At 37.7% G+C, this 22,788-nt stretch overlaps 13 non-coding genes across 13 annotated transcripts; all 13 read right to left on the reverse strand.

Moving 5' to 3' along the window:
- Positions 1–8,252: 8,252 nt before the first annotated feature.
- Trnak-uuu (transfer RNA lysine (anticodon UUU)) lies at positions 8,253–8,325 on the reverse strand. Its single transcript has one exon. It is a non-coding gene; the product is annotated as a tRNA-Lys (tRNA).
- A 2,665-nt stretch (positions 8,326–10,990) lies between these two features.
- On the reverse strand, positions 10,991–11,064 carry Trnat-ggu (transfer RNA threonine (anticodon GGU)). The gene has a single exon. It is a non-coding gene; the product is annotated as a tRNA-Thr (tRNA).
- Positions 11,065–11,836: 772 nt separating this feature from the next.
- On the reverse strand, positions 11,837–11,910 carry Trnat-ggu (transfer RNA threonine (anticodon GGU)). The gene has a single exon. It is a non-coding gene; the product is annotated as a tRNA-Thr (tRNA).
- A 570-nt stretch (positions 11,911–12,480) lies between these two features.
- Trnak-uuu (transfer RNA lysine (anticodon UUU)) lies at positions 12,481–12,553 on the reverse strand. The gene has a single exon. It is a non-coding gene; the product is annotated as a tRNA-Lys (tRNA).
- Positions 12,554–12,682: 129 nt separating this feature from the next.
- Positions 12,683–12,756, reverse strand: Trnat-ggu (transfer RNA threonine (anticodon GGU)). The gene has a single exon. It is a non-coding gene; the product is annotated as a tRNA-Thr (tRNA).
- A 573-nt stretch (positions 12,757–13,329) lies between these two features.
- Positions 13,330–13,402, reverse strand: Trnar-ucu (transfer RNA arginine (anticodon UCU)). The gene has a single exon. It is a non-coding gene; the product is annotated as a tRNA-Arg (tRNA).
- Positions 13,403–14,732: 1,330 nt separating this feature from the next.
- On the reverse strand, positions 14,733–14,805 carry Trnal-uaa (transfer RNA leucine (anticodon UAA)). The gene has a single exon. It is a non-coding gene; the product is annotated as a tRNA-Leu (tRNA).
- A 1,330-nt stretch (positions 14,806–16,135) lies between these two features.
- Positions 16,136–16,208, reverse strand: Trnal-uaa (transfer RNA leucine (anticodon UAA)). Its single transcript has one exon. It is a non-coding gene; the product is annotated as a tRNA-Leu (tRNA).
- A 119-nt stretch (positions 16,209–16,327) lies between these two features.
- Trnan-auu (transfer RNA asparagine (anticodon AUU)) lies at positions 16,328–16,401 on the reverse strand. The gene has a single exon. It is a non-coding gene; the product is annotated as a tRNA-Asn (tRNA).
- Positions 16,402–17,171: 770 nt separating this feature from the next.
- On the reverse strand, positions 17,172–17,245 carry Trnan-auu (transfer RNA asparagine (anticodon AUU)). The gene has a single exon. It is a non-coding gene; the product is annotated as a tRNA-Asn (tRNA).
- A 339-nt stretch (positions 17,246–17,584) lies between these two features.
- Trnan-auu (transfer RNA asparagine (anticodon AUU)) lies at positions 17,585–17,658 on the reverse strand. Its single transcript has one exon. It is a non-coding gene; the product is annotated as a tRNA-Asn (tRNA).
- A 1,896-nt stretch (positions 17,659–19,554) lies between these two features.
- On the reverse strand, positions 19,555–19,627 carry Trnak-uuu (transfer RNA lysine (anticodon UUU)). Its single transcript has one exon. It is a non-coding gene; the product is annotated as a tRNA-Lys (tRNA).
- A 2,383-nt stretch (positions 19,628–22,010) lies between these two features.
- Positions 22,011–22,083, reverse strand: Trnak-uuu (transfer RNA lysine (anticodon UUU)). Its single transcript has one exon. It is a non-coding gene; the product is annotated as a tRNA-Lys (tRNA).
- Positions 22,084–22,788: the final 705 nt, after the last annotated feature.

The following is a 22,788-nucleotide window of genomic DNA, read 5'->3' on the forward strand; positions in this document are numbered from 1 at the left end:
GTAGTTTGTTTGTTTTAGACACTATTGTTTTTGGTGTTAGGAAAAGCTGACAGTCGATTAAATGATGAATGCTGTTCCAAGACTGCAGAATTGAATCTATTTTTTGTTTGTTTGCATGCAGTTAAGCAAAAAATTGAAACCACTCTTGTGCAATAAACAAGCTAAGCTAAGGATCGAAATAAACTAACCTTTATCAGGGTCAAAATTTTGACTGCTTTATAAAGGAAAACAACGAATGTGATGTTTACTGCTCAATGCAAGCAACATCTTGTTATTTTCGAAAATTTTGTCTACCTTTTTTTTAGGTCAACCAATTTGATTTTTCAAGCTCTCCTAAATCACTGTTTTGTCTGTTTTTTGACGAAACTGCGCCGCAGGCAAAATTTTGAAAAAGAGGCCCAAAAAGCGTTTTTAGGCACTTTTTGGAAAATGACCAAAAATTTTTGAAAAAAAAGGCTGAAAAAAGCGTTTTTAGGCACTTTTTGGAAAATGTTGATCCCTTTGGGTCGGCAGGGGGTCGAATCCCTGAGGAAAGGCGTCCGTCTCCCCTCCGCCCCTGGTTGAGACTGATGATTTTTGGCTGATTGTTTTAAAGTTAACTAGATTGTTGTGTTTTGGAGATTTTATAGGTTTTTTCCTTGATCTCCGGCCTTTTTAGAAGTAATCACGATAGTTTTGACCAAATGTATTCGAAACGATGGTTTTTTTCATCTTTCGATTGTTTTCAGATCTTAAATTGCAATGTCTCTTGTAGAATTCTCAGTAACCTTGGAGGAAAAATGTCTTGCGATGTTAAGCGACGATGAATTTTGCGTATACCTGACGAACGAGTTTCCCTCAAACTTGATTGGAACCATGAATCTCAAAACGAAAGTGGGCGGTGATTATCTTCCAGTCGTTCTAGAGAAAGTGGCGGTGAAAAGGAGGGTGAACAACACGAATAGCTCTCCTCGTCAGAATAAGGTATGCTTGTTCTCAAACGCCCGTTTTAAATACGAAAATTTTAACTTTTTTTTGAATTTTTTAAATTCGTCAATTTTAACTTCTATTGAAGCTTTAGCATACGAAATCAGTAGTTTAGCAGAGTCTATTTAATTGATTTTCTCTAGAGACTTCTCGGCGAAAAGACGATGCAAAATTTAGTTTTAATAATCATTGAATTTTATTTAGAATGTTGAAAACAATGGAAAGATTGTACCATAAACTTGAAGTAAGCGGCGCGATAGATTAAACTTTGAAGCTTTTCGACATTTGTGGTATATGCAGCATACATTATTCCTTCAATTCGAAAGCTTCCCGTGATTTTTCTTCGTATGTACATCGAACTCTGAGGAATAAATAGATTTAACCATCGCTTCAAAAACGCTCGCTTATAAAAACATTTTCCTGAAAAAGATATCAGAATTAAATCGCTGCAATGTACTAGGTGCCGAAACCAAGTCCTGTGCCTGCTTCTAACTCTCGAAACAACCCGGCCTCTTTTGCCGTTGCAACTCAACTTGGAAGTATTATCCCACAGTTCGGTAAAATGTCAGACGGAAGACCAATTTGCCCAGTATGTAAAGCTGACTTTTCTGGCATCTCAAAAGCGAAAAGACACTTTCAGTCTAAGCATTCGGGAGTGGTATTCAAGTGTGAAATTTGTGGGTGTGATCAAAGTAGAAAAGATACGTTGCGTGATCATCTTGTGAAGAAACATTTATTGTCAGCGGATACTGCGAAAACCATTTCAAACAACGCGCAGCTTTTTTGAACGTAATTTTCAGAAATTCCGAAAATTGCCTACCAGAAGGTTATGTATAGAGAATGCTTACAAGAAGCGTGGCGTTAAAGTTTGAGTCGGAGCTGTGTAGTCTTTATTCAAAGTTGCCGTAGTTTATCGGTAGTAAATTTTTGCTTACGTGATTGATCAATTTTGAAAGTTTGTTAATCGTTGTTGCTGTTATAGCTTTTATTGAAATAATCGGTCTGCCAGATATTGTTTAGTTTCTCACGTTTTTTTAATTTCAGTTCGAGTCTTTGAATTTTAGTGCTATTTGTTTTTCTCAGTGCTTGCTGTTTCTACCATTAAAAAATGGTAAGGAAAATTTTATTCGGGTGTGTTTGAATTTTTTATAGTTTTTTTTGTTTTTCTTGTAATTTTTCTTCAAAAGACGTGTTTTTAATTGGTTTTTTTTGCTGACTGTCGAATATGCCTTAGTTCTACTTTTTTGTTCAGATGTTTTAATCACACCACGGAGAAAAAAACGACCTTAATTTGAAAATATATATTTTTTTGTATTTTTTAAGACTAATCGGAATATTCCGAGCTACTTACACAGTAACCGACTATCCTTGTATCACGAGAGGATTTAGTGAGGGTGTACGTTCCCCCCTCAGGGATTCAACGCCCTCGCCAACCAAAGAGTCCGCCCTTTGGTATTGTTTTATGACATCCGTTTTACGCCGACAAAACCTTAAGTTTTTCTAAGTGCACCCTGGTCGCCAAGATACTCTAATTTTGAAGGGGAGCGATTGCGCCAAAAACGCGGAATACACTGTAGTAGGTTGAATTTAGAAGCATCATTCAAGCTATTTTCATGGAAAAACCTGTTTTTGAGAGCCTAAAAAACTATTGAGAGCCTCTTTTTGAGAGCCTGAAAAAATTCTTCTTGAACAAAATTTGAGAGTTTCACAGGGCTCAAAGTTGATGCTTATCTGGAAAATATTTTAAAAATACATTACGTTGATGCTTTGAAGCTTTGAAATAAAGAATTTTTTGTCATTACCATATGTAGAAATTTATTTCATCACTATTGCTGGAAACTTTATGACAGGTTGATTTCAGATGCTCTAGGTTATGTTAGATTCTCTAGGTTATGTACAGAGAATGCTTACAAGAAGCGTGGCTTTAAAGTTTGAGTCGGAGCTGTGTAGTCTTCATTCAAAAATGCCGTAGTTTATCGGTAGTAAATTTTTGCTTACTTGATTGATCAATTTTGAAAGTTTGGTAATCGTTGTTGCTGTTATAGCTTTTATTGAAATAATCGGTTTGCCAGATATTGTTTAGTTTCTCACGTTTTTTGAATTTCATTTCGAGTCTTTGAATTTTAGTGCGATTTTTTTTCTCAGTGCTTGCTGTTTCTACCATTAAAAATGGCAAGGAAAATTTTATTCGGGTGTGTTTGAATTTTTTATAGTTTTTTTTGTTTTTCTTGTAATTTTTCTTCAAAAGTTGTGTTTTTAATTTGCTTTTTTTGCTGACTGTCGAATATGCCTTAGTTATACTTGTTTATTCAGATGTTTTTATCACACCGCGGAGAAAAAAAACGATCTTAATTTGAAAATATATATTTTTTGTATTTTTAAGACTAATCGGAATATTCCGAGCTACTTTCACAGTAACCGACTATCGTTGTATCACGGGAGGATTTAGTGAGGATGTACTTTCCCCCCTCAGGGATTCAAAGCCCTCGCCAACCAAAGAGTCCGCCCTTTGGTATTGTTTTATGACATCCGTTTTACGCCGACAAAACCTTAAATTTTTCTAAGTGCACCCTGGTCGCCAAGATACTCTAAATTTAAAGGGGAGCGATTGCGCAAAAAACGCGGAATACACTGTAGTAGGTTGAATTTAGAAGCATCATTGAAGCTATTTTCATGGAAAAACCTGTTTTTGAGAGCCTAAAAAATATTGAGAGCCTGTTTTTGAGAGCCTGAAAAAATTCTTCTTGAACGAAATTTGAGAGTTTCACAGGGCTCAAAGTTGATGCTTATCTGGAAAATATTTTAAAAATACATTACGTCGATGCTTTGGAGCTTTGAAATAAACAATTTTTTGTCAATACCATATGTAGAAATTTATTTTATCACTATAGCTGGAAACTTTATGACAGGTTGATTTCAGATGCATCATTCTAGCCTTCTGCACGGGAAAAAACGATTTTTGGGAGCTTTAAAATTGTCACGCATCCTAAAAATTTTTCAAATAAGCTGGAACTAAGCTGGTCTTTAGAACAAAAATAGTTTGAAAGCTACGCCTCAGAAGGTACTCGAACCCTCAAAAATTTGTCAGCTACGCATCAAAAGGTACTCGAACCCTTGATCGTTGGATTAAAATTCCAACGCTCTACCGTTTGAGCAACCCGGGCTCAATGCTTAAGCTAGTCGTGAGTTTTTTTTCAAAAACATGAAGTCCGTACTTTGGAGCACTAAATTTAAGATTTTTTTGCTAATAGCGTTTGCAGAATCTACTGAATCTTAGTTCTACCGAATGAGCTAGTAGGGCTCAAAGGTTACGCTAGTCTTTCAAACCTTGTTTTTCGAATACATAGAGTTGATGCTTTGGAGCCTCAAATTGAAGAATAGTGTGTTCATAGCTTTTACAGCATCCTCTGATTCTGAGATTCAGTTTTTCTTGCTCTTGTATAGGCTAAAATCATCAATCTTTCGGGTAAACCAAACGCGCTAGACACTTGCGCCACACAACATGCGAACAGTACAGAAGATTGAGTTTAGACCAATCCTTCAAGCTGGTTTTCTTGAAAAAACTTGTTTTTGAGATCCTGAAAATAATTGAGCATCCTAAAAAACTGAAAATAACTGGCGTCTTGAGCAAAATTTGAGTGTTTAAAAGGAAAAAATTAGAAGTTTGTTGTCTTCGCCACACACGGGACTCGAATAACTGATCGTTGGATTGAAATTTCAACGCTCTATCGACTGAGCTAGCAACACTCAACAGTTAAGGTGGTCTTTCAACCCTTGTTTTCCAAATACATGAAGTCGATGCTTTGGATTCTGAAAATAAAAATTACTGTGATCATAGCTTTTACAGAATCCTATGTTTCTGAGTTTCTTCGGTTTTCGCTCTTGGGCTAGCTTGAACCACCAAACTTCCGGTTAACAGTCGAACGCAGTAGCCGATTTTGACACGAAATTTGTGGGTGTGATCAAAGTAGAAAAGATACGTTGCGTGATCATCTTGTGAAGAACCATTCATTGTCAGCGGATACTGCGAAAACCATTTCAAACAACGCGCAGCTTTTTTGAACGTAATTTTCAGAAATTCCGAAAATTGCCTACCAGAAGGTTATGTATAGAGAATGCTTACAAGAAGCGTGGCGTTAAAGTTTGAGTCGGAGCTGTGTAGTCTTCATTCAAAGTTGCCGTAGTTTATCGGTAGTAAATTTTTGCTTACTTGATTGATCAATTTTGAAAGTTTGTTAATCGTTGCTGCTTTTATAGCTTTTATTGAAATAATCGGTCTGCCAGATATTGTTTAGTTTCTCACGTTTTTTTAATTTCAGTTCGAGTCTTTGAATTTTAGTGCGATTTGTTTTTCTCAGTGCTTGCTGTTTCTACCATTAAAAAATGGTAAGAAAAATTTTATTCGGGTGTGTTTGAATTTTTTATAGTTTTTTTGTTTTTCTTGTAATTTTTCTTCAGAAGATGTGTTTTTAATTGGCTTTTTTTGCTGACTGTCGAATATGCCTTAGTACTACTTTTTTGTTCAGATGTTTTAATCACACCACGGAGAAAAAAACGACCTTAATTTGAAAATATATATTTTTTGTATTTTTAAGACTAATCGGAATATTCCGAGCTACTTTCACAGTAACCGACTATCCTTGTATCACGGGAGGATTTAGTGAGGGTGTACGTTCCCCCCTCAGGGATTCAACGCCCTCGCCAACCAAAGAGTCCGCCCTTTGGTATTGTTTTATGACATCCGTTTTACGCCGACAAAACCTTAAGTTTTTCTAAGTGCACCCTGGTCGCCAAGATACTCTAAATTTGAAGGGGAGCGATTGCGCCAAAAAGGCAGAATAAACTGTAGTAGATTGAATTTAGATGCTTCATTCAAGCTTTTTTCATGGAAAAACCTGTTTTTGAGAGCCTAAAAAAATTTGAGAGCCTGTTTATGAGAGCCTGAAAAAAATTCTTCTTCAAAGAAATTTGAGAGTTTCACAGGTCTCAAAGTTGATGCTTATCTGGAAAATGATTTCAAAATACATTACGTCGATGCTTTGGAGCTTTGAAATAAAGAATTTTTTGTCAATACCATATGGAGAAATTTATTTCTTCACTATAGCTGGAAACTTTATGACAGGTTGATTTCAGATGCATCATTCTAGCCTTCTGCACGGGAAAAAACGATTTTTGGGAGCTTTAAAATTGTCACGCATCCTAAAAATTTTTCAAGTAAGCTGGAACTAAGCTGGTCTTCAGAACAAAAATAGAGTTTGAAAGCTACGCCTCAGAAGGTACTCGAACCCTCAAAAATTTGTCAGCTACGGATCAAAAGGTACTCGAACCCTTGATCGTTGGCTTAAAATTCCAACGCTCTACCGTTTGAGCAACCCGGGCTCAATGCTTAAGCTAGTCGTGAGTTTTTTTTTCAAATACATGAAGTCCGTACATTGGAGCACTAAATTTGAGATTTTTTTGCTAATAGCGTTTGCAGAATCTACTGAATCTTAGTTCTACCGAATGAGCTATTAGGGCTCAAAGGTTACGCTAGTCTTTCAAACCTTGTTTTTCGAATACATAGAGTTGATGCTTTGGAGCCTCAAATTGAAGAATAAGGTGTTCATAGCTTTTACAGCATCCTCTGATTCTGAGATTCAGTTTTTCTTGCTCTTGTATAGGCTAAAATCATCAATCTTTCGGGTAAACCAAACGCGCTAGACACTTGCGCCACACAACATGCGAACAGTACAGAAGGTTGATTTTAGACCAATCCTTCAAGCTGGTTTTCTTAAAAAAACTTGTTTTTGAGATCCTGAAAATAATTGAGCTTTCTAAAAAACTGAAAATAACTGGTGTCTTGAGCAAAATTTGAGTGTTTAAAAGGAAAAACATTAGAAGTTTGTTGTCTTCGCCACACACGGTACTCGAATAACTGATCGTTGGATTGAAATTCCAACGCTCTATCGACTGAGCTAGCAAGGCTCAACAGTTAAGGTGGTCTTTCAACCCTTGTTTTCCAAATACATGAAGTCGATGCTTTGGATTCTGAAGATAAAAATTACTGTGATCATAGCTTATACAGAATCCTATGTTTCTGAGTTTCTTCTGTTTTTGCTCTTGGGCTACCTTGAACCACCAAACGTCGGTTAACAGTCGAACGCGGTAGCCGATTTTGACACGAGAGCTGCATACACACTATGAAAAAATTAATTTTTGAGCGCCTGAAACTTATTAAGCATCCTTTAAAACTAAAAAAAATAACTGGCGTTTTCAAAGAGCTTTTCAAAATATTTTATTTTAGAGCGCCTGAAATTTACTAACCATTCTTAAAAGCTTTGAAATTAACTGGAATTTTCAAAGAAGTTCGAAAAAGTTTATGAAAAAATTTATTTTTGAGCGCCTGAAACTTAATAACCTTTCTTAAAAACTCTGAAAAACTCTGACTTGAAACCCTGAACGTTGGATTCAAAGTTCACTGCTCTACCAACTGCCCTAGCAGGGCTCAAAGATTACGCTAGTCTTTCAAATGCAAGAATTCGAAGCTTTGGATCCTAAAATGAATAACTTTGTGCTCATTTTTTTGCTGAAATCTCTGCTTCTGAGGTTCTTTTCTCGCTCCCGGGTTAGCTTGAACCACCAACTTTTCAGTTAACAGCCGAACGCGCTAGCCGAATGCGCCACAAGAGCTTTATGGAAAATTTTATTTTTGAGCGCCTGAAACTTATTAACCGTTCTTAAAAACTTATTATGAAAAAATTTATTTTTTAGCGCCTGAAACTTGTTAACCATTCTTAAAAACTGAAAATAACTGGCGTTTTCAACGAAGTTCGAGTGTTTCAAAAAAGATTAATAGAAGAAAGGATACTTCGCCCGACAAGGGAACCGAACCCATGAAAGTCGGGTTAAAAGTCCAACGCTCTACCGACTGAGCTAGCAGGGTTCAAAGATTACTCTACTCTTTCAAATACAAGAATTCGAAGTTTTGGATTCTAAAATGAATAACTTAGTGCTGTTAGAGATTTTGTTGAAGAAATCTCTGATTCTGAGGTGCTGTTCTCGCTCCTGGGTGGGCTTGAAACACCAACCTTTCGGTTAACAGTCGAATGCGCTAGCTCATTGCTCCACAAGAGCTTGATAAAAGGTGTCGGTTGATTTTTAATGCATCATTCAAGCTTTTTTCCATGAGAAAAGTTTATTTTTGAGAACCTGAAACTTATTAAGCATTCATAAAAACTCTGAAAATAACTGGCGTTTTCAAAGAAAATCGAGTGTTTCAAAAAAGATTAAAAGAAGAAATGATAATTCTCCCCACAAGGGATTCGAACCCTTGACCCTTGGATTAAAAGTCCAACGCTCTACCGACTGAGCTAGCAGGGCTGAACTATTAAGGTAGTCTTTTAATGCTATTTTTTCAAATTCAAGAAATCGAAGCTGTGGATCCTGAAATTGATAATTTAGTGTGCATATTTTTTGCAGCTATATCTTATTTTGAGGATCTACCGTTCGCGCTCCTGGGTGGGCTCGAACCACCAACCTTTCGGTTAACAGCCGATGGCGCTAGCCGATTGCGTCACAAGAGCTCGTTAAAAATACTTTTATGAAAAAACTTATTTTTGAGCGCCTGAAACTTATTGACCATTCTTAAAAACTCTGAATTTAATTGGCGTTTTCAAAGGAGTTAGTGTTTCAAAAAAAATTAATAGAAGAAATGATACTGCTCCCGACAAGGGAACCGAACCCTTGAACGTCGGATTAAAAGTACAACGCTCTACCGACACAGCTAGCATGGCTTGAAAATTACGCTAGTCTTTCAAATACAAAAATTCGAAGCTTTGGATCCTAAAACGAATAACTAAGTGCTAATTTTTTTTTGCAGAAGTCTCTGATTCTGAGGTTCTGTTCTCACTCCTGGGTGGGCTTAAACCACCAACCTTTTGGTTGACAGCCGAACGCGCTAGCCGATTGCGCCCCAAGAGCGCTATAAATTAGTGTCGGTTGGTTTTTAGGCATCATTCAAATTTTTTCATGGGAAAAATTTATTTTTGAGATCCTGACAATTATTAAGCATCCTTAAAAACTCTGAAAATAACTGGCGTTTTCAATGAAAGACGATTGTTTCAAAATTTTTAATAGAAGAAATGATACTTCGCCCCACAAGGGACTCGAACCCTTGACTGTTGGAATAAAACTCCAACCCTCTACCGACTGAGCTAGCAGGGCTCGAATGTTTTGCTAGTCTTACAAACCTACTTTGTCAAATTCAAGAATTCGAAGCTCTGGAACATGAAATTGATCATTTAGTGCACATATTTTTTGCAGCAATATGTAATTTTGAGTTTCTACTGTTCTCGCTCCTGGGTGGGCTTGAACAACCAACCTTTCGGGTACCAGCCGAACGCGCTAGCCGATTGCTCCACAACAGCTCGGTAAAACATAAATTTATGAAAAAACTTATTTTTGAGCGCCTGAAATTTATTGACCATTCTTAATTTCTCTGAATTTAATTGGCGTTTTCAAAAAAGTTATAGTGTTTCAAAAAAAATTAATAGAAGAAATGATACTGCTCCCGACAAGGGAACCGAACCCTTGAACGTCGGATTAAAATTACAACGCTCTACCGACAGAGCTAGCAGGGCTTAAAGATTACGCTAGTCTTTTAAATACAAAAATCCGAAGCTTTGGATCCTAAAACGAATAACTAAGTGCTATTTTTTTTTGCAGAAATCTCTGATTCTGAGGTTCTGTTCTCACTCCTGGGTGGGCTTAAACCACCAACTTTTTGGTTGACAGCCGAACGCGCTAGCCGATTGCGCCCCAAGAGCGCTATAAATAAGTGTCGGTTGATTTTTTTAGGCATCATTCAAGATTTTTCTATGGGAAAAATTTATTTTTGAGAGCCTAACACTTATTAAGCATCCTTAAAAACTCTGAAAATAACTGGCGTTTTCAATGAAATACGATTGTTTCAATAATTTTAATAGAAGAAATGATACTTCGCCCCACAAGAGACTCAAAACCTTGACCGTTGGCTTTAAAGTCTAACGCTCTACCGACTGAGCTAGCAGGTCTGAAAGATTTTGGTAGTCTTTTAAACCTATTTTGTCAAATTCAAGAAATCGAAGCTGTGAATCCTGAAAGTGATAATTTAGTGCACATATTTTTTGCAGCAATATCTTATTTTGAGGATCTACCGTTCGCGCTCCTGGGTGGGCGTGAACCACCAACCTATCGGTTAACAGCCGATGGCGCTAGCCGATTGCGTCACAAGAGCTCGTTAAAAATACTTTTATGAAAAAACTTATTTTTGAGCGCCTGAAACTTATTGACCATTCTTAAAAACTCGGAATTTAATTGGCGTTTTCAAAGGAGTTAGTGTTTCAAAAAAAACTAATAGAAGAAATGATACTGCTCCCGACAAGGGAACTGAACCCTTGAACGTCGGATTAAAAGTACAACGCTCTACCGACACAGCTAGCAGGGCTTGAAAATTACGCTAGTCTTTCAAATACAAAAATTCGAAGCTTTGGATCCTAAAACGAATAACTAAGTGCTAATTTTTTTTTGCACAAGTCTCTGATTCTGAGGTTCTGTTCTCACTCCTGGGTGGGCTTAAACCACCAACCTTTTGGTTGACAGCCGAACGCGCTAGCCGATTGCGCCCCAAGAGCGCTATAAATTAGTGTCGGTTGGTTTTTTTAGGCATCATTCAAATTTTTTCATGGGAAAAGTTTGTTTTTGAGAGCCTGACAATTATTAAGCATCCTTAAAAACTCTGAAAATAACTGGCGTTTTCAATGAAATACGATTGTTTCAAAATTTTTAATAGAAGAAATGATAGTTCGCCCCACAAGGGACTCGAACCCTTGACCGTTGGAATGAAACTCCAACTCTCTACCGACTGCGCTAGCAGGGCTCGAATGTTTTGCTAGTCTTACAAACCTACTTTGTCAAATTCAAGAATTCGAAGCTCTGGAACATGAAATTGATAATTTAGTGCACATATTTTTTGCAGCAATATGTAATTTTGAGTTTCTACTGTTCTCGCTCCTGGGTGGGCTTGAACCACCAACCTTTCGGTTACCAGCCGAACGCGCTAGCCGATTGCTCCACAAGAGCTCGGTAAAAAATAAATTTATGAAAAAACTTATTTTTGAGCGCCTGAAACTTATTGACCATTCTTAATTTCTCTGAATTTAATTGGCGTTTTCAAAAAAGTTAGTGTTTCAAAAAAAATTAATAGACGAAATGATACTGCTCCCGACAAGGGAACCGAACCCTTGAACGTCGGATTAAAATTACAACGCTCTACCGACAGAGCTAGCAGGGCTTAAAGATTACGCTAGTCTTTCAAATACAAAAATTCGAAGCTTTGGATCCTAAAACGAATAACTAAGTGCTAATTTTTTTTTGCAGAAATCTCTGATTCTGAGGTTCTGTTCTCACTCCTGGGTGGGCTTAAACCACCAACTTTTTGGTTGACAGCCGAACGCGCTAGCCGATTGCGCCCCAAGAGCGCTATAAATTAGTGTCGGTTGGTTTTTTTAGGCATCATTCAAATTTTTTCATGGGAAAAGTTTGTTTTTGAGAGCCTGACAATTATTAAGCATCCTTAAAAACTCTGAAAATAACTGGCGTTTTCAATGAAATACGATTGTTTCAAAATTTTTAATAGAAGAAATGATAGTTCGCCCCACAAGGGACTCGAACCCTTGACCGTTGGAATGAAACTCCAACTCTCTACCGACTGCGCTAGCAGGGCTCGAATGTTTTGCTAGTCTTACAAACCTACTTTGTCAAATTCAAGAATTCGAAGCTCTGGAACATGAAATTGATAATTTAGTGCACATATTTTTTGCAGCAATATGTAATTTTGAGTTTCTACTGTTCTCGCTCCTGGGTGGGCTTGAACCACCAACCTTTCGGTTACCAGCCGAACGCGCTAGCCGATTGCTCCACAAGAGCTCGGTAAAAAATAAATTTATGAAAAAACTTATTTTTGAGCGCCTGAAACTTATTGACCATTCTTAATTTCTCTGAATTTAATTGGCGTTTTCAAAAAAGTTAGTGTTTCAAAAAAAATTAATAGACGAAATGATACTGCTCCCGACAAGGGAACCGAACCCTTGAACGTCGGATTAAAATTACAACGCTCTACCGACAGAGCTAGCAGGGCTTAAAGATTACGCTAGTCTTTCAAATACAAAAATTCGAAGCTTTGGATCCTAAAACGAATAACTAAGTGCTAATTTTTTTTTGCAGAAATCTCTGATTCTGAGGTTCTGTTCTCACTCCTGGGTGGGCTTAAACCACCAACTTTTTGGTTGACAGCCGAACGCGCTAGCCGATTGCGCCCCAAGAGCGCTATAAATTAGTATCGGTTGGTTTTTTTAGGCATCATTCAAATTTTTTCATGGGAAAAGTTTGTTTTTGAGAGCCTGACAATTATTAAGCATCCTTAAAAACTCTGAAAATAACTGGCGTTTTCAATGAAATAAGATTGTTTCAAAATTTTTAATAGAAGAAATGATAGTTCGCCCCACAAGGGACTCGAACCCTTGACCGTTGGAATAAAACTCCAACGCTCTACCGACTGAGCTAGCAGGGCTCGAATGTTTTGCTAGTCTTACAAACCTACTTTGTCAAATTCAAGAATTCGAAGCTCTGGAACATGAAATTGATAATTTAGTGCACATATTTTTTGCAGCAATATGTAATTTTGAGTTTCTACTGTTCTCGCTCCTGGGTGGGCTTGAACCACCAACCTTTCGGTTACCAGCCGAACGCGCTAGCCGATTGCTCCACACGAGCTCGGTAAAAAATGAATTTATGAAAAAACTTATTTTTGAGCGCCTGAAACTTATTGACCATTCTTAATTTCTCTGAATTTAATTGGCGTTTTCAAAAAAGTTATAGTGTTTCAAAAAAAATTAATAGAAGAAATGATACTGCTCCCGACAAGGGAACCGAACCCTTGAACGTCGGATTAAAATTACAACGCTCTGCCGACAGAGCTAGCAGGGCTTAAAGATTACGCTAGTCTTTCAAATACAAAAATTCGAAGCTTCGGATCCTAAAACGAATAACTAAGTGCTAATTTTTTTTTGCAGAAATCTCTGATTCTGAGGTTCTGTTCTCACTCCTGGGTGGGCTTAAACTACCAACTTTTTGGTTGACAGCCGAACGCGCTAGCCGATTGCGCCCCAAGAGCGCTATAAATAAGTGTCGGTTGATTTTTTTAGGCATCATTCAAGATTTTTCTATGGGAAAAATTTATTTTTGAGAGCCTGACACTTATTAAGCATCCTTAAAAACTCTGAAAATAACTGGCGTTTTCAATGAAATACGATTGTTTCAATAATTTTAATAGAAGAAATGATACTTCGCCCCACAAGGGACTCGAACCCTTGACCGTTGGATTAGATGTCCAACGCTCTACCAACTGAGCTAGCAGGGCTTGAATGTTTTGCTAGTCTTACAAACCTACTTTGTCAAATTCAAGAATTCGAAGCTCTGGATCTGGAAATTGATAATTTAGTGCACATATTTTTTGCAGCAATATGTAATTTTGAATTTCTACTGTTCTCGCTCCTGGTTGGGCTTGAACCACCAACCTTTCGGTTAACAGCCGAACGCGCTAGCCGATTGCACCACAAGAGCTCGTAAAATAGTAATTTTATGAAAAAATTTATTTTTGAGCGCCTGAAACTTAATAACCATTCTTAAAAACTCTGAATTCAATTGGCATTTTCAAAGAAGTTAGAGTGTTTCAAAAAAAATTATTAGAAGAAATGATACTGCGCCCGACAAAGGAACCAAACCCTTGAATGTCGGATTAAAAGTCCAACGCTCCACTGACTGAGCTAGGAGGGCTCAAAGATTGCGTTAGTGTTTCAAATACAAGAATTCGAAGCTTTGGATCCTAAAATGAATAACTTAGTGCTCATTTTTTTTCGAAGAAATCTCTGATTCTGAGGTTCTGTTCTCGCTCCTGGGTGGCCTTGAACCACCAGCATTTCGGTTAACATTCGAACGCGCTAGCCGATTGCGCCACAAGAGCTCTAATAACAGGTGTCAAATCATTTTCTTATGCATCATTCAAGCTTTTTCCACGGGAAAAATTTATTTTTGAGAGGCTGAAATTTGTTAAGCATCCTTAAAAACTCTGAAAATAATTGGCGTTTTCAAAGAAGTACGATTGCGCCACAAGAGCTCGTTAAAAAAAATTTTTTAAGAAAAAACTTATTTTTGAGCGCCTGAAACTTATTGACCATTCTTAAAAACTCTGAATTTAATTGGCGTTTTCAAAAAAGTTATAGTGTTTCAAAAAAAATTAATAGAAGAAATGATACTGCTCCCGACAAGGGAACCGAACCCTTGAACGTCGGATTAAAAGTGCAACGCTCTACCGACAGAGCTAGCAGGGATTAAAGATTACACTAGTCTTTCAAATACAAAAATTCGAAGCTTTGGATCCTGAAACGAATAACTAAGTGCTAATTTTTTTTTGCAGAAATCTCTGATTCTGAGGTTCTGCTCTCACTCCTGGGTGGGCTTAAACCTTCAACCTTTTGGTTGACAGCAGAACGCGCTAGCCGATTGCGCCCCAAGAGCGCTATAAATAATAATCGGTTGATTTTTTTAGGAATCATTCAAGCTTTTTCCATGGGAAAAGTTTATTTTTGAGAGCCTGAAACCTATTAAGGATCCTTAAAAACTCTGAAAATAACTGGCGTTTTCGAAGAAGTGCGATTGTTTCAAAAATTTTAATAGAAGAAATGATACTTTGCGCCACAAGGGACTCGAACCCTTGACCGTTGGCTTTTAAGTCCAACGCTCTACCGACTTAGCTAGCAGGGCTCGAATGTTTTGCTAGTCTTACAAACCTACTTTGTCAAATTCAAGAATTCGAAGCTCTGGATCTGGAAATTGATAATTTAGTGCACATATTTTTTGCAGCAATATGTAATTTTGAATTTCTACTGTTCTCGCTCCTGGTTGGGCTTGAACCACCAACCTTTCGGTTAACAGCCGAACGCGCTAGCCGATTGCACCACAAGAGCTCGTAAAATAGTAATTTTATGAAAAAATTTATTTTTGAGCGCCTGAAACTTAATAACCATTCTTAAAAACTCTGAATTTAATTGGCATTTTCAAAGAAGTTAGAGTGTTTCAAAAAAAATTATTAGAAGAAATGATACTGCGCCCGACAAGGGAACCAAACCCTTGAATGTCGGATTAAAAGTCCAACGCTCCACTGACTGAGCTAGGAGGGCTCAAAGATTGCGTTAGTGTTTCAAATACAAGAATTCGAAGCTTTGGACCCTAAAATGAATAACTTAGTGCTCATTTTTTTTCGAAGAAATCTCTGATTCTGAGGTTCTGTTCTCGCTCCTGGGTGGCCTTGAACCACCAGCATTTCGGTTAACATTCGAACGCGCTAGCCGATTGCGCCACAAGAGCTCTAATAACAGGTGTCAAATCATTTTCTTATGCATCATTCAAGCTTTTTCCATGGGAAAAATGTATTTTTGAGAGGCTGAAATTTGTTAAGCATCCTTAAAAACTCTGAAAATAATTGGCGTTTTCAAAGAAGTACGATTGCGCAACAAGAGCTCGTTAAAAAATTTTTTTTAAGAAAAAACTTATTTTTGAGCGCCTGAAACTTATTGACCATTCTTAAAAACTCTGAATTTAATTGGCGTTTTCAAAAAAGTTATAGTGTTTCAAAAAAAATTAATAGAAGAAATGATACTGCTCCCGACAAGGGAACCGAACCCTTGAACGTCGGATTAAAAGTGCAACGCTCTACCGACAGAGCTAGCAGGGATTAAAGATTACACTAGTCTTTCAAATACAAAAATTCGAAGCTTTGGATCCTGAAACGAATAACTAAGTGCTAATTTTTTTTTGCAGAAATCTCTGATTCTGAGGTTCTGCTCTCACTCCTGGGTGGGCTTAAACCGCCAACCTTTTGGTTGACAGCAGAACGCGCTAGCCGATTGCGCCCCAAGAGTGCTATAAATAAGTATCGGTTGATTTTTTTAGGCGTCATTCAAGCTTTTTCCATAGGAAAAATTTATTTTTGAGAGCCTGAAACTTTTTAAGCATCCTTAAAAACTCTGAAAATAACTGGCGTTTTCAAAGAAGTGCGATTGTTTCAAAAATTTTAATAGAAGAAATGATACTTTGCGCCACAAGGGACTCGAACCCTTGACCGTTGGCTTTTAAGTCCAACGCTCTACCGACTTAGCTAGCAGGGCTCGAATGGTTTGCTAGTCTTACAAACCTACTTTGTCAAATTCAAGAATTCGAAGCTCTGGATCTTGAAATTGATAATTTTTGCAGCAAAATGTATTTTGATTTGAGTTTCTACTGTTCTCGCTCCTGGGTGGGCTTGAACCACCAACCTTTCGGTTAATAGCCGAACGCGCTAGCCGATTGCGCCACAAGAGCTCGTTAAATAGTAATTTTATGAAAAAATTTATTTTTGAGCGCCTGAAACTTATTAACCATTCTTAAAAACTCTGAAAATAACTGGTGTTTTCAAAGAAGTTAGATTTTCAAAAAAAATAATAGAAGAAATGATACTGCTCCCGACAAGAGAACCGAACCCTTGAACGTCGGATTAAAAGTACAACGCTCTACCGACACAGCTAGCAGGGCTTAAAGATTACGTTAGTCTTTCAAATAAAAAAATTCGAAGCTTTGGATCCTAAAACGAATAACTAAGTGCTAATTTTTTTTGCAGAAATCTGTGATTCTGAGGTTCTGTTCTCACTCCTGGGTGGGCTTAAACCACCAACCTTTTGGTTGACAGCCGAACGCGCTAGCCGATTGCGCCCCAAGAGCGCTATAAATAATAATCGGTTGATTTTTTTAGGAATCATTCAAGCTTTTTCCATGGGAAAAGTTTATTTTTGAGAGCCTGAAACCTATTAAGGATCCTTAAAAACTCTGAAAATAACTGGCGTTTTCAAAGAAGTACGATTGTTTCAAAAATTTTAATAGAAGAAATGATACTTTGCCCCACAAGGGACTCGAACCCTTGACCGTTGGATTAAAAGTCGAACGCTCTACCGACTGAGCTAGCAGGGATCGATTGTTTTGCTAGTCTTACAAACCTACTTTGTCAAATTCAAGAATTCAAAGCTCTGGATCTTGAAATTGATAATTTAGTGCACATTTTTTTGCAGCAATATGTAATTTTGAGTTTCTACTGATCTCGCTCCTGGGTGGGCTTGAACCACCAACCTTTCGGTTAATAGCCGAACGCGCTAGCCGATTGCGCCACAAGAGCTCGTTAAATAGTAATTTTATGAAAAAATTTATTTTTGAGCGCCTGAAACTTATTAACCATTCTTAAAAACTCTGAAAATAACTGGTGTTTTCAAAGAAGTGTGTTTCAAAAAAATTAATAGAAGAAATGATACTGCTCCCGACAAGGGACTCGAACCCTTGACCGTTGGCTTTAAAGTCCAACGCTCTAACGACATAGCTAGAAGGGCTCGAATGTTTTGCTAGTCTTACAAACCTACTTTGTCAAATTCAAGAATTCGAAGCTCTGGATCTTGAAATTGATAATTTTTGCAGCCTATATTTTTTGCAGCAAAATGTAATTTTGAGTTTCTACTGTTCTCGCTCCTGGGTGGGCTTGAACCTCCAACCTTTCGGTTAATAGCCGAACGCGCTAGCCGATTGCGCCACAAGAGCTCGTTAAATAGTAATTTTATGAAAAATTTTATTTTTGAGCGCCTGAAACTTATTAACCATTCTTAAAAACTCTGAAAATAACTGGTGTTTTCAAAGAAGTTAGTGTTTCAAAAAAATTAATAGAAGAAATGATACTGCTCCCGACAAGAGAACCGAACCCTTGAACGTCGGATTAAAAGTACAACGCTCTACCGACACAGCTAGCAGGGCTTAAAAATTACGCTAGTCTTTCAAATAAAAAAACTCGAAGCTTTGGATCCTAAAACGAATAACTAAGTGCTAATTTTTTTCGAAGAAATCTCTGATTCTGAGGTTCTGTTCTCGCTCCTGGGTGGCCTTGAACCACCAGCATTTTGGTTAACATTCGAACGCGCTAGCCGATTGCGCCACAAGAGCTCTAACAACAGGTGTCAAATCATTTTCTTATGCATCATTCAAGCTTTTTCCATGGGAAAAATTTATTTTTGAGAGGCTGAAACTTGTTAAGCATCCTTAAAAACTCTGAAAATAACTGGCGTTTTCAAAGAAGTACGATTGCGCCACAAGAGCTCGTTAAAAAAAATTTTTTTAAGAAAAAATTTATTTTTGAGCGCCTGAAACTTATTGACCATTCTTAAAAACTCTGAATTTAATTGGCGTTTTCAAAAAAGTTATAGTGTTTCAAAAAAAATTAATAGAAGAAATGATACTGCTCCCGACAAGGGAACCGAACCCTTGAACGTCGGATTAAAAGTACAACGCTCTACCGAGAGAGCTAGCAGGGATTAAAGCTTACACTAGTCTTTCAAATACAAAAATTCGAAGCTTTGATTCCTGAAACGAATAACTAAGTGCTAATTTTTTTTGCAGAAATCTCTGATTCTGAGGTTCTGCTCTAACTCCTGGGTGGGCTTAAACCGCCAACCTTTTGGTTGACAGCAGAACGCGCTAGCCGATTGCGCCCCAAGAGCGCTATAAATGAGTATCGGTTGATTTTTTTAGGCGTCATTCAAGCTTTTTCCTTGGGAAAAGTTTATTTTTGAGAGCCTGAAAGTTTTTAAGCATCCTTAAAAACTCTGAAAATAACTGGCGTTTTCAAAGAAGTGCGATTGTTTCAAAAATTTTAATAGAAGAAATGATACTTTGTATCAATTAAATTAAATTAAATGATTTGGCCACAAGAGCTCGATAAAAAGCATTTTATGAAAAAAATTATTTTTGAGAGCCTGAAACTTATTAAGTATCCTTAAAAACTCTGAGAATAACTGGCTTGTGGGTGGGCTTGTGGCGCAATTTAGTAGGCTTCGGTTGACATCCGAAAGCGCTACTAGATTGCGCCACAAGAGCTTCATACAAAGTTGTTGTTTGATTCTTTTTTTGCATCATTCAAGCTTTTTTCCTGAAATAATTAACTTAGAGCTCATGTTCTTATTCAGAAATCCTTGGTTCTCAGGTTCTACTGTTCTCGTTTGTGGGTGGGCTTGTGGCGCAATCTAGTAGGCTTCGGTTGACATCCGAACGCGCTACTAGATTGCGCCACAGTTGTTCATACAAAGTTGTTGTTTGATTCTTTTTTGGATCATTCAAGCTTTTTTCCTGAAATAATTAACTTAGAGCTCATGTTCTTATTCAGAAATCCTTGATTCTCAGGTTCTACTGTTCTCGCTTGTGGGTGGGCTTGTGGCGCAATCTAGTAGGCTTCCATTGACATCCGAACGCGCTACTAGATTGCGCCACAAGAGCTTCATACAAAGTTGTTGTTTGATTCTTTTTTGCATCATTCAAGCTTTTTTTTACTTGAAAAAATTATTTTTGAGAGCCTGAAACTTATTAAGTATCCTGAAAAACTCTGAGAATAACTGGCGTTTTCAAAGCAGTTCGAGTGTTTCGAAAATTTTAATAGAAGAATTGATACTTCGCCCCACAAGGGACTCGAACCCTTGTCAGTTAGATTAAAAGTCCAACGCTCTACCGACTGAGCTAGCAGGGCTCGATTGTTTTGCTAGTCTGACAAACCTAATTTGTCAAATTCAAGAATTCGAAGCTCTGGATCTTGAAATTGATAATTTAGTGCTCTTATCTTTTGCAGAAAAGTCTGATTCTGTGGTTCTGCTGTTCTCGCTCTTGGGTGGGCTTGAACCACCAAGCTTTCGGTTAACAGCCAAAGGCGCCAGTCGATTGGGCCACAAGAGCTCTATAAAAGCATTTTATGAAAAAAGTTATTTTTGAGAGCCTGAAACTTATTAAGTATCCTTAAAAACTGAGAATAACTGGCTTGTGGGTGGGCTTGTGGCGCAATCTAGTAGGCTTCGGTTGACATCCGAACGCGCTACTAGATTGCGCCACAAGAGCTTCATACAAAGTTGTTGTTTGATTCTTTTTTGCATCTTTCAAGCTTTTTTCCTGAAATAATTAACTTAGAGCTCATGTTCTTATTCAGAAATCCTTCATTCTCAGGTTCTACTGTTCTCGCTTGTGGGTGGGCTTGTGGCGCAATATAGTAGGCTTCGGTTGACATCCGAACGCGCTACTAGATTGCGCCACAAGAGCTTCATACAAAGTTGTTGTTTGATTCTTTTTTGCATCATTCAAGCTTTTTTTACTTGAAAAAATTGTTTTTGAGAGCCTGAAACTTATTAAGTATCCTTAAAAACTCTGAGAATAACTGGCGTTTTCAAAGCAGTTCGAGTGTTTCGAAAATTTTAATAGAAGAATTGAGAATTTGCCCCACAAGGGACTCGAACCCTTGACAGTTGGATAAAAAGTCCAAGGCTCTACCGACTGAGCTAGCAGGGCTCGAATGTTTTGCTAGTCTGACAAACCTAATTTGTCAAATTCAAGAATTCGAAGCTCTGGATCTTGAAATTGATAATTTAGTGCTCTTATCTTTTGCAGAAAAGTCTGATTCTGCGGTTCTGCTGTTCCCGCCCTTGGGTGGGCTTGAACCACCAACCTTTTGGTTAACAGCCGAAGGCGCCAGTCGATTGGGCCACAAGAGCTAGATAAAAAGCATTTTATGAAAAAAATTATTTTTGAGCGCCTGAAACTTATTAACCATTCTTAAAAACTCTGAAAATAACTGGCGTTTTCAAAGAAGTTGGAGTGTTTCAAAAAAATTAATAGAAGAAATGATACTGCGCCCGACATTGGAAACGGACCCTTGAACGTCCGATTAAAAGTCTAACGCTCTACCGACTGAGCTAGCAGGGCTTAAAGATTATGCTAGAATTTCAAATACAAGAATTCGAAGCTTTGGATCCTAAAACGAATAACTAAGTGCTCATTTTTTTTGCAGAAATCTCTCATTCTGAGGTTCTGTTCTCGCTCCTGGAAGGGCTTGAACCACCAACCTTTCGGTTGACAGCCGAAGGCGCTACTAGATTGCGCCACGAGCTCCATACAAAGGTGTTGGTTGATTTTTTTCTGCATCATTCAAGCTTTTTTCACTTGAAGTTATTTTTGAGAGCCTGGAACTTATTAAGTATCCTTAAAGTGGCCAAAATTGGATTTCTTGAAAGTTACCAAAGGCGGGACCCTTCGGGTCGAACCCCTGACGGTGTTTTCATATTCGACTGCTCTACCGACTGCGCTAGCAGTGCTTATAGATTAAGCTAGTAGTTCAAACCTTATTTTTTAATTAGAAGACTTCGAATCTTTAGATCCTCAAATAAAAAACGTGCTCTTATCTTTTGCAGAAAAGTCGATTTTGAGGTTCTGCTGTTCTCGCTCCTGGGTGGGATTTACCACTATCATTTCGGTTTACAGCCGAAAGCGCTAGCTGATTGCGCCATAATATCACGATAAACATTTCTTTCATGAAAAAATTTATCTTTGAGCGCCTGAAACTTATTAAGCATTCCTAAAAACTCTGAGAATAACTGGCGTTTTCAAAGAAGTTCGAGTGTTTCAAAAAAAAATTATAGAAGAATTACTACTTCGCCCCAGAAGGGACTCCAACCCCTGAACGTTGGATTCTAAGTTCACTGCTCTAGCGACTGCTCTATCAGGGCTCAAAGAGTACGCTAGTCTTTCAAATGCAAGCATTCGAAGCTTTAGATCCTGAAATAATTAATTTAGTGCTAATATTCTTATTCAGAAATCCTTGATTCTCAGGTTCTACTGTTCTCGCTTGTGCGTGGGCTTGAACCATCAACCTTTCGTTTGAAATCCGACCGCTCTACTAGATTGCCCCACAAGAGCTTCATACAAAGTTGTTGTTCGATTCTTTTCTGCATCATTCAAGCTTTTTTCACTTGAAAAAATTATTTTTGAGAGCCTGAAACTTATTAAGTATCCTTAAAAACTCTGAGAATAACTGGTGTTTTCAAAGCAGTTCGAGTGTTTCAAAAATTTTAATAGAAGAATTGATACTTCGCCCCACAAGGGAATCGAACCCTTGACCGTTGGATTAAAAGTCCAACGCTCTACCGACTGAGCTAGCAGGGCTCGAATGTTTTGCTAGTCTGACCAACCTAATTTGTCAAATTCAAGAATTCGAAGCTCTGGATCTTCAAATTGATAATTTAGTGCTCTTATCTTTTGCAGAAAAGTCTGATTCTGCGGTTCTGCTGTTCTCGCTCTTGGGTGGGCTTGAACCACCAACCTTTCGGTTAACAGCCGAAGGCGCCAGTCGATTGGGCCACAAGAGCTCGATAATAAGCATTTTATGAAAAAAAAATTATTTTTGAGCGCCTGAAACTTATTATCCATTCTTAAAAACTCTGACAATAACTGGCGTTTTCAAAGCAGTTCGAGTGTTTCAAAAAAATTAATAGAAGAAATGATACTGCGCCCGACAAGGGAACCGAACCCTTGATCGTCTAATTAAAAGTCCAACGCTCTACCGACTGAGCTAGCAGGGCTTAAAGGGTATGCTAGTCTTTAAAATACAAGAATTCGAAGCTTTGGATCCTAAAACGAATAACTAAGTGCTCATTTTTTTTGCAGAAATCTCTCATTATGAGGTTCTGTTCTCGCTCCTGGCTGGGCTTAAACCAGCAATTTTTCGGTTAATATCCGAACGCGCTACTAGATTGCGCCACAAGAGCTCCATACAAAGTTGTTGGTTGATTCTTTTCTGCATCATTCAAGCTTTTTTCACTTGAAAAAGTTATTTTTGAGAGCCTGAAACTTATTAAGTATCCTTAAAAT

The sequence above is a fragment of the Symsagittifera roscoffensis genome, chromosome 7 (genome assembly GCF_963678635.1).
Source record: "Symsagittifera roscoffensis chromosome 7, txSymRosc1.1, whole genome shotgun sequence".
Taxonomy (NCBI): Eukaryota; Metazoa; Xenacoelomorpha; order Acoela; family Convolutidae; genus Symsagittifera; species Symsagittifera roscoffensis.